The sequence below is a fragment of the Cavia porcellus genome, unplaced genomic scaffold, assembly GCF_034190915.1.
Source record: "Cavia porcellus strain 051 isolate PalLab524CR breed Dunkin Hartley unplaced genomic scaffold, mCavPor4.1 scaffold_3, whole genome shotgun sequence".
Lineage (NCBI taxonomy): Eukaryota > Metazoa > Chordata > Mammalia > Rodentia > Caviidae > Cavia > Cavia porcellus.
In genome coordinates, this window is record NW_026947486.1 from 100,542,533 (window position 1) to 100,569,538 (window position 27,006).

The 27,006-nt window shown below is 37.7% G+C and overlaps 1 pseudogene; it reads left to right on the plus strand.

Annotated features, from left to right (window-relative positions):
* LOC100725356 (eukaryotic translation initiation factor 5B-like) overlaps positions 1-26,089 on the plus strand; it is a 38,204-nt pseudogene extending 12,115 nt beyond the window's left edge.
* The last annotated feature ends 917 nt before the right edge of the window (positions 26,090-27,006 follow it).

Consider the following 27,006-nt stretch of genomic DNA (forward strand, 5'->3'; position numbering starts at 1 on the left):
GCCTGGTCGGCACTTGTTATTGGTTGATTTCTTCACGATAGCCCCTTTTTCTGGGGTTAGTTGGAATCCCAGTGTTGTTTTAATTTGCATCTCTCAAATGATCTGTGATGCTGCACATTTTTATGTATTTATTTGCCGTTTGTATTTCTTCATCTGAGGAGTGTGCATTCATCTCAGATGGCCATTTTGTTATTGGGACTGGAATCAGGACGGTGTCACATTTTCTTTCAATTATTTTTATGTTCTAGATATTAGTCCCTGTATGAAGGACAACTGGGTAATTTTTTCCCACTCTGTGGGTTGCCTTTTCACTCTGTTGGTGATTTCTTTGATGTGAAAAAGCTTTTTACCACGATGATAACCTAATTATTGATTATTTGTAGTATTTCCCATGCAGTCTGGCTTTTGTTTATGAAGTCTGCATATGCTGATGTCTTCAAGATTTTTACCTATTTTTCTCTTCCTGTGTATTTAGCATTATTACACTAAAATAAAATCTGTGATCCATTTTGACCTCAGTTTCGTACATGAGGATAAACTGGTGGAGATTCAGACCTATTTGTTTTTTGTTGCTGTTGTTAACTTGTTTCGTATTTCCTTAAAAACGTGAGTGTGCATCTCATACAGTTTGGTTAAACCTCAAATTCATCTTTTTCATATGTAGTCTTCAAAAAAAACCCTTGATATTTCCACATGGAAATGGGGGCCTGGTGGGCTCAGGGCTCTGTGCTCATCAGTTTGCTTGGCCTTCAGTACAAATGACACTGTTTTCCTTTTGGTGTAGCATGTGGCATTAATCATCATTGTATTAACCATCGTTCATCTCGGTTCCTTCTATCCATTTTTCCTAAAAGGATTGGGGTTATTGTCACTTTACAAATAGTGAAAGTAGCTGTTTGTGTAAGAAAGGAGAGATACAGAAAACCTTATAGTAAGTAGAGTTTAAGATAAAGATCTGAGAAGGACCATTGGCTCCAAATGGCTAAAAGCAGCTGTCTCTTACAGAGTGTTTATGAGGTTTTAAAGGAATGAGAAAGTTAAGGGCCTGGTTTTCTCAAGATCATGCCTTTGATCACTGATCCACTATCTCATGGTTTTGCAAGGCTTCCTATTTATGAGGCTGAAAGCTCCATGATCTGGAATGTTTTGTACAGCAAATAAATCTAATGAGCTTCAACATTATAGGGCCAGAAGAATGCAGCCAAGGAATGCAACTCATGAGAAAATGTCTACTGGCTTTTCCTTTCACTTGGATTTGCAAAAATTTGTTGCTTGAAGTCCTTGAAGGGAACTACACTACCAAAAACCCTATTCGTCAGTCTATTTCATCTTATGTATTTTTGTTGTTATTGTTTTATATTTTAAATAGAAAAAAAAACAGAAAAATTAAAAAGTGAGTAAACAGAAAACAACAATTGACAATAGCGATAAAACTAAAGCAATAGCTAAACAGGATTTCAAAGCAAGGTGATAGGAATTTAACAATGATTCTTATATTACTTATTGTTACCTTCAAAATTCTTGCTCAGATTATCAGACAAGGGCAGGCAAAATTGACCAAACATTATGAACGCTAACTGGCCTTTCCATGAACTAAGAATTAGCACTACAATTAGCTTTGCTTATATATATATATTTTTTTTTCTTTTTCCATTCCTTCCTTCCTTCCCCCATCCCATTTGTTCTTTCATTTTGAGCAGTTTCTTTCCTTTGCACTATATATATTGCAACTTTTGGACCTTATTTGCTCTTTCTGTTTCTTATACCAGTGAAACAATATGGTGTTTACATATACAAGTCTGATTTATTTCATTTATGAGGAAATATGGGCAAATAAATATATAAAAATGTTCAACATCACTAGCCCTTTGAGAGATGCTAAAAGCAGCTGTCTCTAAAACAGTAAGTGTTTATGAGGTTTTCAAGGAATGAGAAAGTTAATGGCCTGTTTTTCTCTGGATCAGACCTTTGAGTCTGAGGTGACTGGTTCATCCATAAAGCCTTCCTGTTTATGAGGATGAGTGCCTCTGATCTGGAATGTTTTGTACAGTAAACAGATTTAATGAGATTCAAAATTACAGGAACAGAAGAATGTGGATAAGGAATGCAACCCATGGGAAAATGTCTGTTGGCTGTTTCTTTCAGTTTGATTTGCAGGAATTTGTTGCTTGAAGACCATGAAAGGAATTAAACTACCAAAAATCCTATTTGTCATTTTATTTTATCTTTTTTATTTTTTTATCTTGTTTTTTTTTATTTTAAAGAGAAAAGAGAAAAATCAAAAGGCAAACAAACAACAACAAATGACAAGAGCAACAAAACAAAAACAATACCTATATAGGAATTCAAAGCAAGATGACAGGAATTAACAATGATTGTGACTTTGCATATTGCTATCTTCAAACCAGTTTCTCAGATCACCACATACAGTCAGCAAAATTGATCAAACATTATGAGTGCTAAGAGCTCCTTTCCATGAACTAACAGTTATGGGTATTATTACCGGCAGATGCGTTAGGTAGAGATGATAGTGAGACAGGGCTAGATCCTTGAAGCTGGAAATCAATATTATTGGAAATACTGTTGCTAGTATGGAGATCTCTTAAGTTAGTGTCTCTTTCTCAGCAATAACACTCTGCATGTGACTTTCTATAGGTTTTTGAGTGTGTCCCAAGAGCCAGTCCCTTCTATTAGTTTGGGAGAGGAGAGGGCAGTGTAATTAGCTCAGTACCCAGTTCTCCAGAAACAGACCATTGTGTTTTTAATGATATAAAGATAACCAAGGTATTGGCATGTGAAGAAACCCAATGAATGGTGACAATTACAGTTTATGACTCTAGCAATAGCAACAAAATCAGCAACAATGAATTAGAAACACACTGGAAATTGACATAAGAACCAATAATGTACCATTTTTACCCATAGAAAGGAGATCTACAATTACAGTATAAACACAATGACAAAACAAATACTGACATACAGTAAATCTCTAATAAATACAGTATCTTTACCTCCACTAACAGTAGAAAAGAATTCAAGCATACTATCAAGGTTAACTAAACATTTAAAGATCAATAAAGATTAACTGCTATACTATTAAAGATTCAGAGAGGGGGACAGAAAATAAAAGAAGAAAAACTTGAAAAATAAAGAAAAATATGGAGAAGAGAAAACAAATGATTTTATTAAGGAGTGAATTTACAGAGTTAGATAAAAGTAACAGAAAAGAATTAACAATAAGAAGAGCGAGGAAAAATTAGAGGTCAAAATGAGAAAAAGAAATTAAAAAGTGAACAAGAAATAATGAAAAATATAAAAAAATGATGAAAATATTCCTCTGTGTTTTTGGATAAACGTTCTCTTTCCAGGGTCTGTGAGTCTTGGAATATAGCAGATATGGGGGATTGATAGTGGGTCATTGCTAAACCCTCTTTTGTTTTCACACTGATTGTTTTGTGTGTAAATGCTGGATCCTGCCCAGCCTTTCCACTGGGAGTGGGCAGTCAAGTCCATTGGCCTGAGTTTATAGTCATTTTATCAGCTCCCTCTTTTTGTATATTTCTGCTCATCATAGGTCATGTTTCTCCATGCTTCATGCCTAGCTCTATGACCCATAGATTATGAGGTGTTCTGCTGAGAAGCCTTTCTGTCTACCAGGTGATGTCAACTGTCTAAGTTAAGGCTCCCATTGCAAGGTGAAGAAAGCAAAGAGACCAATGAATAGACAGTGATTTAGGAAGCAGGGTAGAGTTCAAGCGCAGTGCTGGACTTAATGCCAGCACTTTGAGACTCAGCCACCTCTGTCTGAAAGGCACACTCACCAGGCCTGACTTCTTACCACACAGAACAGGGCTTCTCCCTCCATACTTGTCCAATTTCAATTTCTCAAGGAGTTTATGTCTAGCCTGCTCCCTTGCCAGGATTGTTTCCTGGGTGTCTCCCACCAAATTCTGAGGCAGGAAGACTCCAGGAACTCTTGATTATAGTTGCTTTGCAGGTGCTCTGAGGCTCAGTCCCAAATAAGTAATCCCTTCCCCAAATGGCCACTCATTAATCTGTCTTAGATATCATAGGCCTTGCACTAGACTTCTTCACCAACTGCAGTCTGCCTTGCAGAAGGAGTCACTTTCAGAATGAAATATCACACTATTTTTCTATTTGCAATAGTTGTAGGGTTTTCCAACCGCTGTCTTCCTAGAGCTGCTGACCCTCTGGGTTTACCTTGAGGTCAGGGAAGGCGGGGTTCCCTGTTTGGGAGCAGCAATCAGCCTTCCAGATATCCGCATTCCTTTCTCAGTGTTGTGCTCTGTCTCTGAAGTTTTACAAGGTTTTTGGTCTTCTGGTCAGCTCGTCTCAAATTCTCAGATTTGCCTCTTTCCTTTTCCACTAGATTTCTGGTTTAGTGTTTGGAGTCAGGGTATCAGTGAAAGAAAACGAACTTTTCTAAATTCAAAGTTGGATCTTGTTCTTGAGTCTTTCCCAGGAGTTCATTCCAAGGCCAGTGTTGATATTTTGTTTCTTCAGACTTGTAGTTGAGAATGTCCACTCACCAGTGGGAATGATAAAATACTATGAAGTTTTCTTGTGGAATATTCCAGTAGAAATTCATACTTACCTCAAAAGTTTTTCCAGACTACTTATTTATATGGGTAAAAGAAGGATGGATAAAAAAAATAAAAATAAAAAAAACAGGAAGATGGATTATAAGGGACATTTTAAGGTAAGACCTTGATTAAAACTTGTTTGCTATAAAGAAGGAGACAAATGATTTTGCTGGTATCATACTGTGAAATAATAAAACATGTATAAACATGTATGTGTTCATTGTTTTTCATAAATGCCTTTAAGTTTGTGCTCATGGTTATTAGAGAGATTTCAGAAGAGTACACTGAAATGCAACCACTGAAATTCCAACTACACAGAATTACACCTACTATGACAATTATGAAGCATTTCCAGTTGCACATTCATATAAAAATATCGTGTTTTCTTTCTTAAGACTCTCATAATTGATATTATGAAGCCAAATTGTGCTTCTCTAGTTCCAAATTTAAAAAAAAATAAATTGCATTACATTTAAAAATTATATGAACATGGGAAAGATCTATTTTTCTTTTGGAACCTGAAGGACAGTACCTTCCATAATCAATGCCAATTTCAGACTTTATGAGTTCTAATTTGCTATCAGAGAGAATAAGGACCTACAAATGGAACATGCGAACTGGTCAGAAAACTGAAAATTAATTCTGTTTTTGTTATACGTTTTTATAAGTACTTCTTGCATCACCGTGGGTAACTTTTATTGTCATACTTTTCTTTTTTTATTTTAAAGAGAGTAAAATTAAGCAGAAAAAAAAAACAGATCATAAGGAAACAATTTTAAGAAACAAGGACTTCAAAGCAAGACCACTGGAGATCTTCACTGTCTATCATATTGTCTCTTGTTTTCTTCCAAATAATTGTCCACATTTTCACACTCAGTGAATACATACTGAACATTATAGTACTAAACTAATCAGAACAGGATGATGAAGGCTTTTTAGGTCTTCAAGACCAGACAATAGAGAAGTCAACAATGGCTGACATAATGCCTCTCATTCTCTTCAAAATAGCTGTCCATATCTTTACGTATGTTGAAATAAAACCTAAGAGACTAGACTAATATCACTCTGAACAGTGAATAATAGTATTGCTAGATTTTATATCATAATGCTACAGAATTAGCACTGGGTATCTTAGTGTCTCTTCTTCATCAGAGTATCTGTTCATTACATCATGTATTATACAATCTGTTCCCCGAAACTGTTTAAGAATTCTACAGGTGTGAATCTCTACCTGTATACCTATACTTTCTGTATTACAGGGCAAAACAGATCAAGACAAGACCACGAAACAAATTCCTAGAAAAGCATGAAAAGAAAAAGGCATTTAAAACCACAATACTAGTTGATCTACAGTAGTTACTACACTGTCTCTTGTTATTTTCAATAGAATTGTTTACATCATCAGGCATAATATAATTGAACATGGCATTACATAGCAATTTAAATAAAAACATAACATTGAAGACATTGTAGGACTTCAAAAGCAGTTAATACTCAAACCGGAAGGGGTATCTTATTGCATCTTGTCATCTTCATAGTAGTTGTCTCTACTCTTAGACTTGATAATATCAAGTATATCAAATTCAAATAAAATCAGAGAGACAAAACAGTGGTCTAACAAATCAGATTCAAATAGGATCAGTCATAGTAAGACAATGTAAGTAATACAGGGCTTCAGTTTAAGTTAATCGGAAATTAAGGATAGTTACCATAGTATATCCTCCTATTTTGGGGATATTTGTCTGTGCCCTCAAATCTAGTATGAGTAGACAGACTGGAACAAAATAAAATCAAACTAAAGAGAGAAATAAGACTAATGTGGCTTTTAAATCCTGATGCACTATTAACAATGTCCTTTGCCTTCCTTTTTTAGACAATTCCTCCCCTTTCCCTTTCTCAGGGTGCTTTGTATATTTTGGGTCCCACTAAATCCTTTAGTTTTTAGATTAGGGGGCAACCTGTTATCTACTTAAGTGGTACTCAATCTTTTTATCCCTGAGCTTGATCTTGAGCTGTATTCCTTTACCTACTAAAGCCTCAAGGTTTTCCTTCCTTCTAGCTGAGTTGTTCTCCACTGCATAAAAGTGTCATGACTTTCCAACCTATCTACAGCTATTGGATGAGTTGTCCCTATTTTTCTCTGGTTTCCTGTCACATAGAGTAGCATTTTCTCATCTTTTAGTTTTGGTTTATTAACCCTCTTTCAGGTTGAGTATATTTCCTATTCAGGGCATCTTGATGCATCCTATCTCCTGATCTACTCTGTGTTTCTTTTTGTCAGTGTATCAAGGCTATCTATATTAGAGTTATAGCCCACCTTCTCTGCCTCATCTTTGCTATTCTACTTTTCTGCTATTATTTGTCCATTTTCCACCTTCAGTCCACTGTCTGCCCCATTCATTGAGGCCTCTCAGCCACTCTTGCTGGAATTCTGGTACTTTTTCTATCTTTCTCTAGAATGTCTTTTAGTATTTCTTGTAGGGTTGGATTGGTGGTCACGAACTTCCATAGTTCCTCTTTGTCATGGAAACATCTCGTTTCTCCATTAATTTTGAGAGAGAGTTTTGCAGGGTACATCAATCTGGTTTGGAGGTTATTTTCTTACAGGGCTTGGAATACTGTACTCCAAATTCTTCTTGATTTGATAGTTTGTGTTGAGAAGTCTGTCATTATTTTGATGGATTTTCTTTTATAGATACACTGTTTCATTTCTCTGACTGCTTTTAATATTCTGTTCTTGTGGTGAATTTCTGGGATCTTGATTATTATATGTCTGGTTGTAGATCTGTTTTGATTGGAGTTGGTTGGAGTTCTGCATGCCTCATTCTTCTGGATATCATTTCTTTTTCCTATACTTGGGAAGTTTTCCTTAATTATTTCTGTGAATAACCTTTGTAATTCATTTGTGTTTACTCCTGCTTCTTTGCTCATGTTTTTTTCATTCTTAAGTTATAGATCCTCTTGCCTTCTAGCCTTTGAATTGTTACTTCCTGGTTTTTTGTTATTTTTAAGAGGTCTTTTTTTTCATGATCACACATTGCCAAATCTATCTTCAAAGTTTGAAAGGCTAGTTTAGTTTAGTTTCTGTCAAGGAATTTTGCCAGCTTTCAATGGAGTTTTTAATTTCCTGGTAATGTCTTTGGATCTGTTTCACGCCTTCTAGATTTTGTTTATATTCTTCACAAAAGGTTTCTCTTCTTTTTCTGGGTTCCTCTATTCTTCCTTCTGTGCCTTCTTGAGAGGGGCTTAGCATTTCTTTTATGAAGCTTTTTATATCTTGCCTCACTTGGATTAGAATTTCAGTTTTAAGTTCATTTAAGAGATCACGACGGTATTTCTTTATGTCTTCTGATGCTGCGGACGATATTGCATGATTGCTGCCCTGGATCTCTTCTGCACTTACCTCTCCTGGACTTATTTTCGCAGGGTCAGTGGCTGGAGGCCTTTTCTTATTCTTTCTCTTATCATGTTTCTGGTTTCTTTCAGACAGGTGTATGGTCGAGGTCTGGGGCCCTTTCCATATTGCTTGCAGCTTTTCTATGGCGTGCTGGCTGGGGGCTTGCTGCCTTCTCCAGTTTACTGTTATCTGAGGTGCGCACAGGGACCTGAGCTAGTCAACCAACAAGTGCCTTCAGCACGAAGGCTGTGTGGATGGATGTCACAGGTTCGGGACAGTTTCGTCCCTGGATATTGGGTCTTGACCAGGGGCATTCCCCTGCCCAAACAGATCCCACCAGTCCTCTCTGGGCCAGGAGCGGCTGATTGACACCACTGCAGTTCCAGGTTCAGGCCTTGTTGTGCCCAATTCCAATATGACCTCTAGCCAGCCACACCCACCATGAAACCCAATTTCCAGTGCTCACCATGAATTAATGCAGCTCTCCACCTTTGCTCCACTCTGTGCTGCACCATGTCCTCTGCCTCGGGTCCTGGACTCACCAACTCCCGTTTTCAGAGGCCTTGGCTTCATTGCGATGGTGAGTCATTTGACTCCATGGTGTACCCAGCACAGCATGGGACCAGTCCTGGTGAACACGTCTGGCATCTGGTTCCAGCCTTTCATCCACGTTTTTCCTTCCTTCCTTTCTTTCTTTTTTTCTTCAGTTTCTTCATGGGTCATGAGATTCCCTCTCCTTTCGTCTGGTCTTCTCCATGTTGTTAAATTCTAGCATCTGTCTTGTTTTTTCTCAGAGATAAAAGGATTGGGGTTATTTTCACATTACAAATATTGAAAGTAGCTGTGCGTGTAAGAAAGAAGAGGACAGATACAGAAATAGAGCCCTGATGTGTCAGGGGGCCAGGAACGTGTGGAGGAGGGAAAGCAGCCAAAAGTTCAATGTGAAAGCTCTGCTTCATCTAAGGGAATCAGACAGAGAGGTGGTGGTGGTGCGGACACTGCTCCCCAGCAGCAGATGACAGTCTAATTAGGTGTGTTGACTGTTTATACACTGGGGATTTTGTTTCTCTGACTTATATGAAAGGACACATGTGTAAACAAACATCTACAAGGTACCGGTAGGTGTGCTACTTAGCTTTGGAGTCCTGAAGTCTCCTTTTGATATTAGAGAACTAGTATGGTAAACCTGTTAGATTTCAGATGAGCTGAGTTTGTACCCCCTGAAACTGAAAAATCAATTTCAAGGAGCAGTGTAAAAATGATTTATTGAAAGATAGCTCCTGAGAGCAGAACAATTCCAACAGTGGATTGCCACTGAGAATCTTTGTCAGAACAAAATTTTCATGAAAGTACCACATGAATCAAACTACAACCATCCTGTACAAATGCAAATATAGCTACTTAGCCAGTATCGATCCAATGGGGAAACATGTCATGTAGTAAGGATACTTGGAAAGAACAGAGGCATTTTGGAGGGACATGGGGCCAGGTGCTCTGGATACCCAGTCACTTAGGCAACTGATAACTATCTGGACTTAATGGTGTAAGTGGTATTATTAACAATATAGTATCTAGTCACTGTTAAGTCCTGTGCTATGTAGGCCTGGCCTTCTTCAGATGTACTTCCATCTGTAATTCCATGCCTTTAGTACTTATACTGATCTCCTTGAGAGCTCATTCCCTCTCTAACTATATATTTATTTCTAACTAACTTAGCTTTATTTAATACTTCTAGAGGTAGTTTAGTTTCCACGTTCTTTGAGTCCCCAGCAAAGAATCGGTCAAGAAAATTGCAAAATGTATCACGGTTTTATGTATATTAAAGATAAGAAAAAGTGCTGTGCAGAGTGAGTTTGGGTCAAAAAAAGTTGGAAAGAAAGTATATTGTCCAGTGTGAAGGTGAACCAATTAATGTGAAAGAGCAGTCAGAGAGCAGAGGGTTCACTGGGCACTGTGTTTTTATATCTCCCACTCCTCAGCCTGATGTCAGGTCTAGGCCATCCTATCCAAAACTCCTAGAGGTCTCCTAAAAAGAGCATGTGGAAGATTTTGGTAACTGTTCTGTGCATGTGTCCTGGGATTTTGCAATTAACGTGTCACACCTCCCTCCCCTGGGAGGCCTTAATCTCTTGCCTCAGATTCAAGTGGAGTAAGGTATGAGAGCAATAACAGCAGAAGGCCCACCTCTGCACACTCACACACTCTGAGTCATATCTTGCTCTGTCCCTTGCACCTATAGCTATGATTCCTTCTCTGTGTGTCTCCTCTCACCACCAGCCACTGTGTACTTTCACTTCCAGACCTTCATCAGGTATCTGAGCTGACTCTCTCCTCACCCCATTCTCTGTACTTGGGAGAGTCCAGCAATAGCAGTGATAACCACTCCAGATCCTTAAACACTATTTATCTTTTTTTACAGAATCTCATCAGCATCTAAACCTTTTTGCAATAAAATTGAAGCATTTATTTGCATCTTCCCCTGGTATTCTTCTTTGAATATCATCTTTGAGTAGGTGATTCCGCTGTCCTTTGCATTACCAGCACCATCACAACTGCCATGGTTGCTCACTCTTTGGGTTCCCATTATTGACATTGGAACCACTAAACATGCACTCCACACTCTATGTTGAAGTGTTTGCTGATGCTTCTTCATGTAATCTTCACTGCACCCAAAGCAATGCAAGTGTTCACTACCAACTTCTTGGGCCCTAACAAATTCCCTGTAACTTAATGGTAAGTCTTTTCACACTGCCTATTTACATTGATCATGTAAGCACGCTGATTTCAAAATTGTAGCTTTGAAATGCAATTTTAATTTTGTTTCCAAGGACTTAATGTCATTTGGGTGCTGGGTTCAATTTTCAGCATGTGAAAAAATGATGTTAAGCCAGCCTGCATGGTGCACACCTTACTTCAGCTATTTCTAAGGTTGAATTAGGAGATTTGAGGGTTTTAGGTCATCTAGGCTAATGCAGGCAACAAATACAGCATAATCTTATCTCAAACCCAAAATGTAACATAACTAATCAACAATGACAACAAAGTTTCATGTGTGACAGAAGCAAAAGTTGGGTTGTGAAACCAGACTTCATTATTCCAACCCATAGTTATAACCACAGCCTTTGTACATACGTAGTTAACTAGTGATTGTTAGCTGTTTACAGAAAAGTGGAAGACCAGGACACTGACTTAGTAAACATGAGTGTGAATGTGTTATTGTTTCAAAGTAAAATGCCCCCCAATTGCATTTGCTCACAAGTGTTTCTTTTGCAAGGTGATGGAATTGTTGTTCCCCTATACTTATAAGTGGATTATTCCATTGATAAGTTTACATCTGAATGTGTTTTTAAGAAGCAGTGACTGGTTGAAAGTGGGAGATCCCTGGACAGTGACCTGAAAAGTGTATATCTGTCCCAGCTATTGTTTTTGTCTCTCTGGTTTCTGGCTGAAGCATCTTTATTGCACCATCTCTTCTGTCATGATATTTCTGACTTGGAGCCAGCTAACCATGGAATGGACCCTTTGAACTATGCGCCAAACTAAATGTCTCCATCTTTAAGTCCTATATGCTGAATATTTTGACCTTTAGACTGCAAAACGACTAACACAGCCCAATGAGACATGAGTAATCATAAAGCAAGGATATGTGTGGTAGTAGTCAAGCCAGAGATCACATTATGCAAAAACATAACTCTTTTTACATTTTAATAATTTTGCAATAAATGCTTGCAACATATTATAATTACATTTATCTCATGCAATTTGTACATGCCCATGTTGCCTCTTCATTGGTTTACTTCCACTTACATTATTCTCCTGCATTCCAGTGCTGAAGTCTCTCCATGTGCTAATCTAGTAGCCAATAAGTCTCATATATTTGCAAGAGCAAGAAAACAAAACCAAAGAAAACCTCCTGGTGAAAGGTATAGCTGAGCATGGCAGGATAGAAATGAGCTAGTTTTCCAAAAATCAAAAAAGACAGAAAATGGATGTGAAGGCCTGAGTAGTAGTTTTGGATACTGAGGGATGAGTAGTTCTAAAAAGTTTCCTGAACATGATGAAAGATTTGAGTTTCTCATGAAATACAAGAGTAGTTTCTGCTTACAGGCCTGGAGTGGGGAACAGTGCACCTTTCATCATTTCAGACCCACCAAAGACTTTTCTCAAAGATAGGACCATAGAATCACTATCAATTAAACCCTTCAAACTTAGATTGTACAGTTAGTCTTTCAAAGACAGTTCCTCTCCAGGATGTTAGAACTTGGCAGTCCCCTGGCACGGGTCAATTCATCTTGATTCTGAATTGGTGGTTTGTATTGTTCTTTTAAAAATCAAATCAGGAGGGGCTGGAGGTTTAGCTCAGCGGCATAAGCACCTGCCTTGCAAGCAGGCAGTCGTGAGTTCGATCCCCGGTACCGATAAAAAGGAAAAAGACAAAAAAAAAAAAAAATCAAATCAGGTGTATGATGTGTCCTAGGATCATCAACAAGTGTTTCACATGGTCTTCCATATTGATAACATGGAAAAAGTTCCTATCTATGGCAGGCCAAGAGTTCCAGATTATGCTGAGATTTCATGATCTTTATATTGTGTAAATGTTGCCTTATGCTGTGCTGTTCACCATTCTGAAATGGTGTCTTGTACTTAAAAATGAGGAAACAGGTGAGCCTAGTGACACATGCTTATAGTCCCCAACTTGGGAGGTTGAGACAGGAGGATCACTGTGAGTAGAGTTCAAGGCAATCCCGAGCTACATAGTGAATTCAAGGCCAGCCAGAGGTACATAACGAGACCCTGTCTCAAAAAGCAAAACAAATAAAAATAAAAATAAAACAACAACAAAATAAGAAAGAACAGAAGAAATTACTGATGCACAGGGCTGAGCTGCTGTTAGTCCTCAGACTTATGATGGCCCCAGGCAGTCTGAAGTCTGATTAGTCATTTTAAAAGTTTTCTTTAATAATTTTTTAGTACATAATAATTATTTTCATCATGGGGAGATGGTGCATGTACATCACACATCTTAAGTTCTCCGAACTTCTACTTTCCTCTCTCTCCTTCCCTCTCAGCAGGGAAAGGCAGCCACAGATAGATGCATACTCTCCATTTAGCATCAGCATATTAGTGCACCACATACACACACGTGCACTTGACTTAATCATTACCTCTAAGCTCCCTTTCTGTAAGGCACTCTGCACATACACATACCCATGCAATGGGACCGGAAGAAAACAAAGTCTGGAAACAGTGTGGACAGAAGTGTCCGGCTTTGGATGAAGACAGCCAGAGAGTCAATCAGATGGCAACAACTTCCAGGTGGTCACATGGGGGATGGGAGCAGCATTGGCTCTAAATAAAAGGAGCCAGGGAGAATGGGTCAGGGGTGTCCACTTTTCTGATGTGGTCTGCTCTTCCAGCTTCTCTTTTCTACTCTTTGTATGAACCCAGCAGCTGTGTGTTGCAGACCAGCAGCAGTGTGGACATCCCTAAGGCAACACAGCACAGTCACTCGTTCCTTCTCCATTGCACAAGATCTGTCTCCCTGATTTACAGAGGTGTTAGGGAGATATTAAGATGCGTGTCACTTTAAATCTTGGCCCTGGTCATTTTGTGTGAGCTTTCTTGCTGGAAAACATAATCCTCTTATTTTTTTTAATCTAAATGAGGAGAGTAGCACACTGAAGGAGTGTTTAAGGGAAGTCATGATCATTCATTAGCTGCCATTGACTGTTGTTTTTATTTCTTCAGAACAGGAATACGCATTTCATATACTTTTTTGGGTTAAATCTGACATGAGTCTCCTATGCTTTATTCAACAGAAAAACAACTCTGATGCTATTTTGCAAAATATAGGGAGAATGAGAGATGGAGGGAGGGGAGGAAAAGGGGAGGAAGAAAGAACTAAGATTCATTGTGTACACCTACTGCCTCTGCATGGAGAATATAATCAATATCTACTGTCAATACATAACAAGACATATAAAAATAAAATAAAGCAGTTTTTTTTTTAAATCCTAATGATTTCATTGCAGAAAGCTACAGTAGGTAGAGACTGATAGGCAGTTTGAAAGGGACTGGGCCCATGATACAGTCAGACACAGAAGAAGCAAGCCCGGCCTGTGGTTGAGGGCTGAGTTGCTGGAAAGTAGGCCCCAGGATGGACACACAATGTCCAGGCCTGCAAGCCTCCCCAGGGGAAAACAACAGTCCAAAGCTGGACTGTCACAACCACCATCTAGTCCACCAAAGCCAAGCAATAAAAGGAACACATCAAAGCAACGTAACAAACGTGCAGCCGGATGACCAGAACACTCTGACCCTCACTCCCACTCCTTTCAGAAATGCCTCTCTTCCTGTCTGTCCTATGCATTCTTGCTTTGTACTTTAACTTTCCATTAGATCAACATTAGCTAAGGAACAGTACATGGGATCCCACGTGTTGATTACTCTTTGACTCAAGGTAACCCGTGAAATGACTGTACTATATAAAATCCTCCTTTTCAGACACGGAGCCTAAGTAGAAACCCCCTTTCTGAACCCCCCACATTGACCCTGCAGGCTTTCTCTCAACAAACTTTCCATACTCTTAGACTGGATTCCATTGTTTGGAGTCGCGAGACAGGAACCTGGCACATTCACAGGTTGGGAGTTATTTCCTTGTACCAATTTCAGTGTGGAAATGAGGCACTGTGCTGCCTGCTGGCTCAGCGCTTACACTCACCACCTTGCTTGGCCTTCAGACCACTGATAATGTTTTGCTTTAGGTGTAACATGTGATATTGACCATCACTGTGTCGTGCTGGTGCCTTCTATGGTTTTTCCATTTAAAAAAAGTTTGCTGTCATTTGCACTTAGAAATAATGTAAATAGTGCTTTGGTTTGCAGGAGTTTATTGGTATAAGTTATATCCCCTCTTTTAAAATATACTTATGGTGTGCAATAACTTTTAAATAAGATGAGATTCCAGTTGTTGATTCTTTAAAGTACTTCCCATGTGGTTTGTGTTTTGTTCAGTGAACTCTGTGCATTCCTAAATCTCCAAGATTTTTACCTTCCTTTTTTCCAGTAGATTTAGTGTTTCTGTTTTAATATTTAGATCTTGATCCATTTTGACTTTAGTTTAGTGCATACTGATATATATAAGTCTAATTTTAGACTTTAGCATGTAAAAAGCCAGTGTTTTCAGTACCATTCATTAAAGAGCCTTTTTTCCAGTGAACAATTTGAGCCCCTTTGTCAAAGATTATATGTATATAGGAATACATAATTACGTGTATATATATACATATATATATATGACATATAACTACACTATTAAACCTTATTAGCTCAACAAAAAGAACAGTTTGTGAGTTCATTGTTTGTTTGATCATTTTTTCATGCCTAAATCTTATAATCTGAACAGTTTTGTTTAAGATAACAATATGCAATATATTAACTAGTGTTAATTTTCCTATTATTTTGTTTTGAAATCTATATCATATTTATTTTTTTTATTTTAAAAATATATATGGGAAGCTTTTTGTTTGCTTGCTTTTTTTTTCATGACCTCAATACCATTTGGGCTTGTTTCATTTTGGATTGGGCTATGAGTGACAAGTATTACTCAGTGCAAGAATTCCATTTGTTCATATTTGGAAATGGATTTTCTTTTCTTTTTCTTTTTTTTTTGGAAATGGATTTTCTGTCAGGACACTTGAAGTTTCAGATCATTGTAGATTCCCTTAAGTGCTCTTCTCAGGCAGGAACATATCTGTTAGGTGAAACTATTAATTTTGCATAAACTTGAGTCCTTTGTCTTATTGTAGAATAAATTTGAGAACAGAAATAAAAGTTTAAGAGAGTGATTATTAGCAATGATAACGATAATAAGCAGAAATGAAGATCTCCATGAATAGAAAGAAAAGAAATCCCATTCTCCTTTGTTTGCTTCACCTTCACATAGACAGCACCCAGCGTGGGGTGGTGGGGCTGTTGTTCAAAGGGAATGAGTTCAAAAAACAACTGGTGGTCCAGCACAGTCCCTTGAAGTCCAGGTCTAGAAGCAGAGAGGAAAATTTAAAGCTGTTATCATGCCCTGGATAAGAGTCTTTTCTTTCTGAAAGAAATTGCCCTTGTCTGTCTATTCTCATCCCTACCTCTTATCTTATATTCTTATATTTACCTTTACATCTCTACTCTTGCTTTAGCTACTTGAATTAGTCCTTAACCTGGGTGGGCTTTTTATATCCTTATATGTGTCTTGAACTCTATCATCAGACCTCACCTTAGGCTTCTCTAAGTGACCGCTTATAAAAGCTAAAGGAAACTACCAGAATGGTGACCAATGTATTTTGGTGTTTGTGCTACTCATAAGTTTCTTTCACAAGGTTTGGTGTGAATTTCAGTTTACCAAAGAAGCAGTTAACAACTAATTGAAAGTTTTAAACATTAGTTTATAATTGTACATATGCCATAACTTATATCACTCATATTATGAGACTGTTTCTTAAACATAAATTATCTTAAAAAGAAATGTTTTTAATTTATACATATAGATCTTTATCAGTTCGCTGAATCTTTGATGTTTTATGACTATGATGGCTTTTAATTGTGTTTATCTTTCAATAAACCTGCTTCAGGAATTCATTTTACAGGGATATTGGCATGATAGTGGAACTGGCATTGCAAAATAGGTCTTGTTCTATATTTCTTACCAGGAATCAAACTCAGGACTTCGTGCTTCCCAGGCAAGTGCTATGCCATTGAGCTATATCCCTGGCTCATAATGGAACTTTAAAAGTTAGTATTTTGTTTTCCATTAGAGAGAAGTAGATTCCTCAGGCCCACAGAAAAAACAAGCTTACTTCACCTCTCCTGAGCTCAAATGCATGGATAAAATATGCAGATCCTGACAATGGGAGGTCCAGAGTCCGGTTTCTTTTCAACTGGAAAAGCAACAGTCAACTAAAGGTGACTGGAAGGGACAATGCAAGTGTGGCGTTTTGCATTCTCTCTTTGCCCCCTCTCTCCTGCTCCCTACAATAAAAGACTTACCTGCACAAGGTGAGATGATGATTTGAGGCAAATCTTTGTCTCCATCTACTTGGGGCTAGACTGGAAGGCAACCAAAATAACCAATCTTCAAAATAAATGGCCTCTTTTGAGTAAGGAAGGTAGGGCGTGGCTAAAACGAACTGGGAAACTAGACAATGATGAAAAGGCCCAGAACCATTCCCAAAGCTTTGCACGTGGACCCATTCACCAGAACCAGAGCATGTTTTTGATAAGATGATCTTGTTGGTCAGCTTGGTAGGGTGGGGCATATTCACCTCTCCTCTTCTAGGACACACAACTGGGATATTAAATGCCCAGCTTTGGTGATGAGTTAAACAGGCAGAATTTAAAACAAAGGGAAGTTTATTTGGAAATACGGAGTTTAAGAAAAACATAGACAGCTACTTTGGGAGTATAGTTCATCAGAAATGAATATTCCCAAGCTCCTGTGCCTGGCAACTTTCCTTCAGGACTATTCATTTTCCCACTCCCTCTGTGGGCATCTGGAAGTTGTTGCTATGTGATTGACTTGCTGGTGGTCTTTGAGCTTAACCTCTCTTTTGGCTGTCTGAGGTTTTCTGTCCTTTTGCAAAGCATAAGTGTGTGCATATGGGAGTGCTTTAGAAATAGTTTAGTAGGAAGTAGTTTAGACTTAAGTAACTGAAACATCGGTGTATTGGGTTCAATAATATAGTGATATTTAAATGAGTACATTATACATGAGTGCATATGTCGTTGTGTGTGTATGTGCTCACGTGAGTGTGTGTATTACATACTAAATTAAGAGTCTTTAGGTGGTTACTGATAGAATTGTGGTGCAGCTGAAAAGATAAGAAGTATGAAATATAAATGACCTTTATTTTAAGAATGCGGGGAGAGACCCCCGACCCCCTGGAGGCCGGTATCTCCCCCCCCCCCGGGTTCAGCGATCTCTACTTATAAAAGATGCCTTCATGTGTCTTGAACTTTATGAGTTACTGGGATCAATTTTCTACCACAGAAAACCTGTTACTTCATAATTAACTTTTTAAAATATCATTATATTTTTGGAAATGTTAGCCTTTGGTATTTCATTTCATAGATCTCCTAAGAATGGAGAAAATTTGGTAAGGAATCAATGTAAAGAAAGCACAAAGTCCTCCGAACAGTCTGCCTGATCATTTTATGACAGCGAAGTGTGGCAAGTGCCAGTCATGGGTCACTCTGGAGGGTCGCTTGGGATCACTTGTTACCATTTGGACTTTCATTTTTCCATAAAAATTTTGTGATGACTGTCAGATTATGTGATTCAATTCAATGCCATCTTCAAATTTTGAGTCTTAATGAGGTATTTAAATTTGTTAAATGTTAGTTTAGATCCTGTTAATGTACTCCAAAGTTCTCCTGCATATGAAAGGGAAGCACTGTAGCTGACTTGTTATTGGGGCTTGGTTCCTCCTGAGGGTGCGTCCTTGTCCTCATCTTTTTGCCTGCTGGTGCCTGCTTCCAGCCTCTGCTGGATCTGACTGCCTTATTTACCCCTGCCCCAACTTTGTAGATCCTGGCCAAAAAAATAAGCTTTCAAAGTGAGAGAAAAATTTATTTTTCTCATTCTTTTATTCTTCTCCTTCTTCTTTTTACTTTTGGTTTTCTTTTGCTGTTGTTTTTATTGCAAGTGTGTACACCTTTTAGTTCTTTTTAAATTTTTTTCTTCATTTCTTTCTACATCATCAGTTTATTGGGACTTAGTAGGGGTTGTCTCCTTCTTTGGCTTTTATATTCTTTTGTTATTACTTACTTTTTTTCTTCTCCCATTTAATTTTGCTGGTTAAATTTCTTTTAATTATTTTTACTTACTATAGAATTTTTCTCCCTCTTTACATTTATCTTTCACTTCTCTTTAGTTTTCTTCTCTTACCTCTACTGAATTCAACATATACCCTTCTACTCCCCTATAAAATCCTTGCTAGCATTTCTCTCTCCTCCTTCTCATATCATAGATTTTAAGGTTTCAAAGATTCTTCTTGCATTTGTCTATTCCCAGACCCTGTATCTTTCACAAAAGTATAACCCTAAAGCTTTGTTAATCTTTTGATAATTAACTATATAAAATTGCTGTTGAATTTTTTCAATCATTAGTAGAAATACAGCCATCACATTTAGTACACATTAGCTATAAGTCAATTTGATTATCCTAATAGTTACACCATAATTGTGGATTTATGCAGTGAAGCAAAAGATAGTACATAATTGGTTTTTGGTACATTAAAATCCGATTTTTCTTCAATGATACTCCTGTGGCTGATATGCTTGATATTACCAGGGTCACATAATTGTTGCTATTTGTCTATAAGTCAACAATGATTACTTGTGTGACATTAACAGTAGCAGAGTACATTTCCAAAAAACTCGATTGTTAAGCTACTTACATTGCATCCTCCCTCCCCAAATTAACCAAGGTGGTTAGATCTTGGGACTAAAGCAGACGACTATAGTGAGACATGCCCAAAGTGACACAAAGAAAAAGCTAGCTCAACAAAATGATACAAAACACAAATGACCAATTTGACAAAGAATTACCCTCTGAAAAGTTTTATGTTGGTTAAGGGAACAATTCAACAGGAAGAGATAACAGTTGTAATATAAATGCACTGAATACCAGTGCACCAAGCTTCATAAAGCAAATACTAAGGGGCATGTAAAATCAGATAAACATCAACACAATTATAATAGGTGATCTTAATACCACACTCTCACAAATGGACAGGAAAACTAAAGAAGAAAATCAACAAAGAAATACCAGTTGAACCAAAACCTCAAACATGTAAAATAGATATCTATAACACCTCATCAACAATGGAATACACATTATTCTCATAGGCCATGGGCTTTTCCAAAACAGACATCATATTAGCTCATAAAGCATGCTTATGCAAAATGTGAAAGTTTTCAATTTATCTCATGCATATTATCAGAACACAGTGCAATTAAACTAGAAATCAATGGTAAAACAAAATAAACTATGTGAACCCATGGAAATTAAACAATATCCTATTGAATAATTAATAGGTGACTGATTAAATTAGTAAGAAATTAGGCAGTTCCTATGATCACACAATAATGACAGTATGACAGCAGAATTTACGGGGCACATAGAAAGTTATGCTAAGAGGGACATTTGCAGTGGTGAGTGCCCACATCAGAAAAACAGAGTGGACTCAAATAAATAGCCTACCAGTGTACTATTGTAATCCCAAATATTGTGCACAGTTGTCCAAGTATTGTAATCCCTTTTCCAGTCTTCCTCACAATCCAAACAGTTATATTTGCAATCCCATTGAGACGTTATTGGAATCCCAGCAAGTTAAATCCAATCTACCACCTCTAATGCAACCCATAGCAAGAGTTAAGACACCAAGACATACTCCAAGTTAAGGTCCTAAATCCAATCCCCATAAGGATGTGAGGACAAAGGCCCTGATCCTAGGCCTCTCCCAGAATTTATCACCTTGTGAAGAAGGGGGTGGCTGGAGGATGAGTGACAGTGAGGAGGGTGGGAATTATGTGAGTAACTTGAGCTGGCTGGCCAGGTAGGGAGAAAAGCACCTCTGCAAAATACAAAGATAAGGATATGCAGAAGGATAAACTTGCATAATCCAATTAAGGTAGCAGCTGAATTGTTTTAGGAGGCTGTTGCTTAGGCGTCTGATATGTAAACGTTTGTGCCCTGAGGAGTCATAGCCTCTACCTTGAGTCTCATACCCAGTTGTCATTCCTGGAGCTAACTGGCTCTGTCATCCTGCTATGCTTATATATTTTAGAGAGAGCACTATGCAAGCAAACAGGAGACTGTCTGATGGCAAAGCTTAGAGCCAATTGGAGAGAGAAGGAAATAACATAACCAGCTCTCTACATATCAGTATAAGGAAATAAGTCTCCATATAAACAAATTTACAGCAATTGTTCTGCATTCAAAGGGAGTCACTCAAGTTGTCACCCACAATGCACCTCAAGGCTCTAGGTAAAAAAAAAAAAAAAAAAAAAAAAAAAAAAAAAAAAAAAAAAGGAACCGTCCCAGATTTTAGGTAGTATAAGGAAGGAAATTATAAAGATCAAAGCAAAAATTGATGAAATTGAGCAAAAATTAAACAAAATTCAATGAATCAGAGTTGCACCTTTGAAAGAACAAGCATAATAGACAAGTGCTTAGAAATCTTACCAAAACAAGCAAAGATCTGAGTTTACAGAATTACAAATAAGTACATTGAAATCTGAACAGATACTTCCAAAATTCAGAAGATCATCAGTACCTACTTTGAGAACTTTAATAAATGAAGCATTCAGAAGAAATGAGAGACACCAGAGCTGCTCCAAAAAGACATAAAAAATTATTAATGATACAATATCAGTCAACTAAATTGAAGAAGTAATTTTTAAAAATACCAAATAAGAAAAGCCCAGTACTTGACAGACTCACTGTCAAATTTTACAAGCATTTTAGAAAATATCTAACATCAGTATTTCTGAAACTCTTTAATTTAATGGAAAGAGAAACAGTACTCCTTAAGTCATTCCTGGAAGCAAGTGTTATCCTGATTTCAAAACTAGAAAAAAAGAACCCAAAAGACAGAATTATAGGCCAATATTTTAAATGAGCATATATGTAAAAATCTTCAATAAGATATGAGCAAACAGGCTTCAACAAATAATCAAAAAGATAATACATCATGACCAAGTAGGATTCATCCCAGGGATGCAGGAATGGTTCATGACACACAAATCAATACACTTAATAGAGCACATAAACAGAAGCAAGTACAGAAATCACATGATCATCTTCATAGATGCAGAAAAAGCACTTAACAAAAGCCAGCATCCATTCATGGTGAAAACTCTGAAGAAAATAAGTATGTAAGGATTTTATCTCAATCTGCTAAAAGCTATCAGCAGTGAACCAACAGCCAATATCATACTGAATGGAGAGAAACTGAAAGCTTTCCCTTTAAAATCTGCAACAACACAATGATGTCTGCTATCACCATTCATGTTCAGTATAGTTCTCGGGACCTCAGTCAGACCAATGACCCAGCAGTATGAAATAAAAGGAATATGGTTAAGGAAGGACAAAATTAAATGATCATTATTTGCAGATGACATCATCCTCCATATAGAAGACCTCAAAAATGCCACAAAAAGTCTTCTAGAATTAATAACCAAATTCAGTAGCATAACAAGACACAAATTAAACACTCAAAATCAGTACTGCTGCTGTTAACCAATAATAACTCACTGAGAAAGAAATTAAGGAAACAATAACTTTCATAGTAAATCAAGGAAAATGACATATTTAGGAATCATTCTAATCAAGAAAGTGAAACATCTCTGCAATAAAACATATATGACTCTGAAAAAGAAGATTAAAGAGAATATCAGAAAATGGAAAGATATCCCTTGTTCCTAGAGAGATAGAACAAATGTAATCAAAATGCCCATATTTCATAACTGTTACACAGATTTAACTCAATACCAATCAAAATAACAATAGCATTGAGCTTTCCTTTAGTATATATATACTGGGGATCAAACTCATGAACTCATGCTGGCCAAACAGGCACTCAGCTAAACCCGTGGACCTTCCTTTCATATTTTTCAGAAAGTTTATTAAAATCATCATTGTCACTCCCAGAGTGTCTTTCCATTTTGGATTTTGCTGGTTTTTTTTACTTTGAATCTTTATCTTCTGATTGTTCACTATTGTTGTCATCAAAATATTGTTTTCTGCTCTTTTTCCCTTTCTTTTCTTTTTTTATCTTATCTTGAGGTGGATTCTTCTTCATTGTTTTCTTTCAGGCTTCACCAGAACAGTTTCTCCCCAGTATAAAAAATAAATAAATAAATAAATAAAAGGAAAGCTCAAAAGTCTAACAAAAAGTGGGATGACTCAGATGAGGATGATGAGCACAGTAAAAGAACCAAAGAGGCTTCTAGAGTTTACTATTCAGGTAAAAATGGTGCTGAGGCCAATGAATCTTTTCAATCTACAAAAAGACAATAAATAAATAAATAAATAAATAAATAAATAAGCCAGGTCCTACTGTCGATGGTGAGAATGAAGAGGATGACTCTTCCTTCAAAATTAAGACAGTGGCCCAAATGAAAGCAAAAAAGAAGAAAGAGCGTGAGTGAAGAAGTGAGATGAAGAAAAAGCAAAACTGTGAAAACTGAAAGAAAAAGAAGAGTTAGAGACAAGTAAAAAGGATCAAGGTAAACAAAAAGCACCTCAAAAAAAAAAAAAAAAAAAAAAAAAACCCTGAAAAGGACGTTGTCAGATCCAAAGTGATGGCTGATGCTGAGCTATGCTGGCCTCTGTAGAGAAAGGAGAGATGCCCAGGGCCACAGAAGATGACCACCAAGGAGATAAGAAGAATAAAGATAAGAAGAAAAAGACAGAAAAAGAAGATAAAGAGAAAAAAAAAAAAAGAAAACAGCACCTAGCAAAGCTACTGTTAAAGCAGTGCAAGAAGCTCTGGCGAAGCTTAAAGAAGAAAAAGAAGTAAGACAGAAGAGAGACTTGAAGAGTTAGAAGCCAGGTAGAAAGAAGAAGAACGCTTGGTACAAAGAAAAAGAGAAAGGAAAAAGTGAAATGAACGCTTGAAAAAAGAAAGAGAACTTTTAATTAAATCCTGGAGAGAAGCTAGAGCCAGAGCTGAAGCTACCCTTAAACTTCTCCAAGCTCAGAGTGTTGAAGTGCCATCACAAGACTCTTTGCCAAAGGAAACACCAACCTATGAAGACAAAAAGAAGAAAAAACAGCACAGTGGCTAGAAAACAAGAAGTGTCTGAAGCAGTGGAGTTAAGTGCCATTGTTGACGTTGTGGAGCAAGGTGTACCAGGGAAGGAAGAAACACACCTCCTGTTGACCCAGAAAAAGAAGAAGAAAGTGAGGATGGTGGACTGGATGATGGGAAGCTATGGTCATTGATGAGCACAGAGAAAAAGAAGACAACACAGTTCATATGGAAGCAAAAGAAAACCCTGAAGAAGAGGAAGAATAGGAAGATGAAGAAGAGGAGAGCGAGGAAGAGGAGGAAGGGGAAGGAGAGAGTGAAGCCATGGAAGGTGATGACAATGATGAAAAGATGTCAGATGAGAAAGATTCAGGGAAAACAGATACAAAGTGTAGTAAAGAATTAAGCTCAGTCTCTGAGTATGAATCTGATGATGATGGAACTAAAGAAGAACAGACTTGTGACAAAACAAAATGGAGAAATGAGAACTGGCGACTTGAACATAGTAAAAATGTAAATACAGAAAAGCTAAGAGCCCCTATTATTTGTGTGCTGGTCCATGTGGACACAGGGAAGACAAAAGATCTAGATAAGCTTCATAATACACATGTCCAAGATGGTGAAGCAGGTGGTATCACACAGCAAATCGGGGCCACCCATGTTCCCCTTGAAGCTATTAATGAGCAGACTAAGGTGACTAAGCATTTTGATAGAGAAAATGTACCAATTCCAGGAATGCTGATTGTTGATACCTCTGGACATGAGTCTTTCAGTAACCTTAGAAACAGAGGAAGCTGTCTTTATGATATTGCCACTTTAATTGTTGACATTATGCATGGCTTGGAGCCCCAGACAACTGAATCTATCAACCTTCTCAAATCTAAAAAATGTCCCTTCATTGTCACACTCAATAAGATAGGTTATATGATTGGAAAAAGAGTCCTGACTCTGATGTAGCTGCTACTTTAAAGAAGCATAAAAAGTATACAAAAGATGAATTTGAGGAGCAAGGCCATTATTATAGAATTTGCACAGCAGGGCCTGAATACTGCTTTGCTTTATGAGAACAACAATTCCCCGGACTTTCATGTCCTAGGTACCTACCTCCACACATACTGGTGATTGCATGGGAAGCTTGATCTGCCTTCTTGCTGAGTTAACTCAGACCATGTTGAGTAAGAGACTTGTACACTGTGAAGAGCCACAAGCACAAGTGACGGAGGTCAAAGTGCTCCCATGAATGCACACCACTATGGATGTCATATTGATCAATGGTTGTTTGAAGGAGGAGGACATCATCACTGTTCCCAGAGAGGAAGGGCCTATTGTCACTCAGATCCACGGCCTGCTGTTACCTCCTCCTATGAAGGAACTGTGCATGAAGAACCAGTAGGAGAAGCATATAGAAGCATCACAAGGAGTAAAGATTCTTGGAAAAGACCTGGAGAACACATTGGCTGATTTAGCCCTCCTGGTGGCTTGTAAAGAAGATGAAGTTCCTGTTCTTAAAGATGAATTGATCTATGGCTTGAAGCAGACACTAAATGCCATCAAACTAGAAGGAAAAGATGTCTATGTGCAGGCATCTATTTTGGGCTCTTTGGAAGCTCTCCTTGAATTTCTGAAAATGTCAGAAGTGCCCTATGTGGGAATCAACATCGGCCCCATGCATAAGAAGGACGTCATGAAGGCCTCTGTGATGCTGGAATGTGACCTGCAATGCACTGTCATTTTGACCTTCGATGTGAGAATTGAACAGGATGCACAGGGAAACAGTAGATAGGAGTTAGAATATTAATCCAGAAATTATTCATGACTTATTTGATGACTTTACAAAATATAGACAAGACTACAAGAAGCAGAAACAAGAATTTAAGGACATAGCAGTATTTATTTCCTTGCAAGATGAAAATCCTCCCCCAGTGTCTTCAATTCTCGGGATCCAATAGTGATGGGGTGACTGTGGAAGCAGGGCAGGTGAAACAGGGCATACCCATATGTGTCCCCAGCAAGAACTTTGTTGACATTGGAATCGTAACAAGTATTGAAATAAACCACAAACAAGCAGATGTTGCCAAAAAAAGGACAAGAAGTTTGTGTCAAAATAGAGCCAATCCCAGGTGAGTCTCCCAAGATGTTTGGGAGGCATTTTGAAGCTACGCACATTCGTCAGTGAGATCAGCTGGCAGTCCATCGATGCCCTCAAAGACTTATTCCAACATGAAATGCGGAAGAGTGATTGGCAGCTTATCTTGGAGCTGAAGAAAGTGTTTGAAATTATTTAATGTTTCCACATGGGGCAGGCATTGAAGTAATGCTATATTATGTTGCAATACCACCTCCAAGCAAGACAAAAGATGGAACAGGCATGTGTGGACACTGATGGGCTTAACCAAGTCAGTTACGTGTACCCAAGTCCCTGTGTACCTTTCTGCCCGCCCTCTTCCCTATTTGGCTGCTGTTTTAAAATTTGCCCTTCCCAAAATTTGGATTTTTTTACAGATCTAAAGCTCTTTCAATTTTATACTAATTAAATTAGTCTTGCAGTATTTTATTAACCTAGCTTCTGCAGAGTTTGTGATTCTTGGAAGTTTTTTGATGTAAGAAATACATCTTTATGCATATTCCTCCACATTGGTTGTTCCAGCATTCTCTGGCCATATGCCCCTAGGAATTTTTAAATAGAAAATTAGGCATTCTGATATTTATCTACTTTGTGTGAAACAATGGTGCAATGCATAGCTGGTTGCTCCTTTAATGCTTGTGAATTCACAAGAGTCCATTGTAACCCTCCCAATTCCAAAGTACCAATAAAGGAAACAGACATTGCAACAATACCAGGAAAACAACGCAAATGGTGCTGGGAAAATTGGATATTCACATGCAAAAGACTTAATATACACTCATATGTCTCATCATGCACTAAACTAAACACAAAAATAATTCAAAGATTTAAATGTTAATACCGAAATATTTAATCTGCTAGAAGACAAAATAGTTGAAACTGTTGAAGGCATTAGACAAAGACTTTCTGAACAGAATGCAGTTGCACAAGAAATAATACCAAGAATGAACAGAAGGAATTATATCAAATTAAAAGGCTTCTCTACAGCAAACCAAATCACCAACGCACGGAAGACATGGCCTATAGTAACTGGGGAAATTTTTTCCTAGTTAGTCCTCACACAAATATCTAATATCT